General features: G+C 36.7%; 1 long non-coding RNA gene across 1 annotated transcript; it reads right to left on the reverse strand.

Annotated features, from left to right (window-relative positions):
* Positions 1,691 to 2,652, reverse strand: LOC104746349. Its single transcript, XR_760855.2, has 2 exons — positions 2,500 to 2,652; positions 1,691 to 2,152 (listed from the first exon to the last, which is right to left on the reverse strand). It is a non-coding gene; the product is annotated as an uncharacterized LOC104746349 (long non-coding RNA).

A 3,549-nucleotide genomic window follows, 5' to 3' on the forward strand; every position in this document is an offset into this window, starting at 1 on the left:
GTTGGAATATGGTTATATTTTATTATTGAATTATTATTGAATATTGGTTGGTTATTTCCGTTGTTGAATGTGTTGGTGGTTAGGTGGCTAGTTGGTATGGGACCACTAGTTGTAGTTTATTTTATTATATTATATTTATTAGTTATTATTTAAAAAAAAAAAAGTCGGTCGTTTCATTTTGGTATCAGAGCCCTTACGGTTCTAGGTTTGGGTTCACTAAGTTTCTGTTGTAGATGTTTGGGATTTGCATGCTTGATTGATTATGTGAGTTAGTCAATTGTGTGCGGCATGGATTCCTAGAACATCCTCTTCGAGCCGATTGTGTGATTCGACGGTGAGTTTATATTTCCTGTGTTATAATAGAAATTGTTTGCTTAGCCTTCTGTTCATGGTAGTGCAGATGGTTAGAGAGGATGTTGTGGCTGGTCGAGGTCGTGGACGCGGACGTGGTCATGGACGCGGACATGGTCGTGGTAGGGGCAAAGTCCTAGTGGTTAGTGAGACCGAGGACCAGAGTGTGACAGCTGAGGGTGTTGGCGAGTCGCAGGATGTTCCGGGGGATTCCGTGAGTGTGGCAGGAGGGGGCGGTGTTGATGCTCCAGTGGCCGGTGATGCTAGGGTCCCGGGTGTGGGAGTCCCAGCGGGTGGAGTCCCTGGTACTGACTTTGCGGCTATGCTAGAACAGGTGTTAGAGCGGTTACCACCAGTGGTACCGGCTCAGGCTCAGGTAGTGCCACCAGTGGTGGCGGAGGAGCGGCAGCCAGTGGTTGCGGATGTGGGAGAGCATGGACGTTATTTGGCTATGCTCAAGGAGATGAAGGGTCTGTTCACTGAGAGGTTTTTGGGTGGTACAGATCCTACAGCTGCGGATGCTTGGAGGACGAGTGTGGAACGTAACTTCCATACTCTGACGCCGTGTTTGATCGGTTGCGAAATAATAATTCCTTGAGACCTCATATTAAATAAATATGTTTCTATAGATAACTACTGATGTCATTTAAGAAAAGATCGGTTCATAATTTGTTTTACTGGGCCGTTTAGTTTGCATGAAATTGAAGTGGTCGTCGTTACATATTTTCTGGATTAAATAGGAATTATTAAAAATAAAGAAACAAAAGAAGCCATTTGTAATAATCATAACTAAAGTTTAATAGTAAGGAACAATCGTGTGACCGATCAAGAGCTATGACTATGATGAATATTTACAGTTGATCATCATCAGTTCCTTTTTATGTACGCAAGAGTTTTTGAGTTAAAATCTTCAATTCATAATACATTCAGAAATGATGATCTTTTTTTTAATTCCATAATGATTCAGCCTTGGAAATTGCGAGTGTTTCAAATCATGACAAAAACCGATTCAATGTTTAGGTTCCTCTTCCAGTTCATGGATTACCACCAATCCACGGCAGTAAGTGCCAGTCTTCGTGAACCTCAAGCCAAGGATCAAAGCAAGCCGAATGATAAGTATTGGCTGCAGCATAAGTGTATAATTAAGCGTATGCATCTAAGTGTTTCACCGTTCTTGATATTCTCAACACAGAACCATATACTCCCCATGCTCACAGTTTTGTACTACCTCAGCTGTGAGGGTAAGGTTCTTGTCGCAATTAAGTGTAATAGAGTATCGCCACATCTTTTGTTTTTGACACATCTCAAAAGTTCTTTCTACAAGTCACACAAACTCAAATAGTCACAAACTCACAAGTCACAGCTAATAACTATTAAACTTCTTCATCCATCATATGAAAAGGAACATAATCAAACGTTGTACGTATATACCATTCCTCTCATTTCCTTGAGATTATTCAATATATATAGTTACATATACTATATAGTGTCCCCTTATGATATTGTCATCTCTCAATCATAAGATTAGTAGTAACATATTAATTATATCTCTACACCGTCGACGTTCCTTATCCAAAACGTCATGTCGAAGGAGGCTGCACCGTCAGGGACGTCTTCCATCACCGCCTCTTGTCCGGGCGGAAAGAATATTCCGGTGCGTGGGTGTGGGACCCAGCTCTCCTCTTCGCTGCCAAAGTTGAGATTATGGTCGGAAGTATCTCCAAAGCAACTTACCGTCATCGGGTTTGGTTTTGCAGCTTTGCTACTTATTCCTGCACGACCTTGAAATTGCTTCCAACTCCTAAATCAATCATTTGAAAACAGTATAATCAGTTACTTCTTCTTCTTTTCGTTAAAGACCTCCAAGTTTACTATTTTACTTATCGATCACACATTTTAACATCCACCCTAGCTTGTTATATAGTAGCACAATTCTAGTTCTACGAAAATACAAAATTGTTAAATATATACATCAATTGCTTAAAATTTGTAAAAACAAAAAAAAATAAGAAGAAAAATCATAGTCTAAAGCAACTAACACGATGATTTATGTGGGTTTCTTTCCAACTTTTGTGACGTATGTTGTATAAATAGCATTTGATTAGAGAAAATAAATAAAGAATGATGAGAAAAATTTATGGCTTTGACCTTAATAGCAGTGTTGGTGCTTTGGCGATCCCAGTTCTTCCCATCAACTGTGTCTACGATGTTTATATACTGTATCAGAGTATGTACTTAACTATATTCACTTTTGATTTTAGTACGAGTATATTTCTGTCAGTCTATAACTTGATCAGCTTGTGTTCTGTTATCTCTTTGGTGATCTGTTCTATATATACACACCATAAACTGTAGGGCCAGAGAATCTGGAGAGTGGGAAAAAGAAAAGAAAAAGAGAATTGTATTTTTTCAAAAAGTAATTAGTCAGTGTGTTACTTGTTTTAGTTTTGGTTTAAAAGTTGTTACTTGTTAGTTTTAAAAGAATTTATTACGGGTGGCACGTTTTCCATCGATCGAATGGGTATATCAATGTAGTATTAATTATTAGGAGATATCTCAAATAATATGCTTAACCAATACTATGCTTTCATAACCTCTTTTCCAAAGAAAATAACATTTAATTAATCTTTTAATGCTTTTATGACAAATATACGAGTTGACAAACATTTCAGAATATGCAAGGTATTAAGTTGCAGATTATGGATGTATTTGTATGTAAATTTTAATATTTTGCGGTTTGAATTGTCTGTGGCGTTTGTGAATTGTGACCCGTTTGTAACATTTTATTTTAGTGTTAACATATAAAGACAATTAAGAAAAAGTTAGAGAAATGAGGGAAAAAGTTAGAGTCCACGTAGTTCAAAAGTCTTCACGAATATTAAAGTACAAAAGTGTTATGTATAATGTCGATTAATAGGTGCCGTTGGTTCTAAAGAAGTTCCGAATTTAATCCGACTATGATATCGGATGGTGATGATTTTGGAAGAACTATATATATTTCAACATCACTTAGCTTGTATTTCAATGGTTGCAGATGTACGTAATGTTTTTATAAAGCTAGCTAAAATATAAAAGAAATTACCAATATATATTATAAAAGAGTTAGGAGTGTTTTTTTAGAAGTTTGATAATATCATCAATCAAGTTTTAGAAGTGTTTTTTCAACCAAAAAAAAAAAAAAAAAATAGTAGTGCATTA

This window comes from Camelina sativa, chromosome 15 (assembly GCF_000633955.1).
Source record: "Camelina sativa cultivar DH55 chromosome 15, Cs, whole genome shotgun sequence".
NCBI lineage: Eukaryota > Viridiplantae > Streptophyta > Magnoliopsida > Brassicales > Brassicaceae > Camelina > Camelina sativa.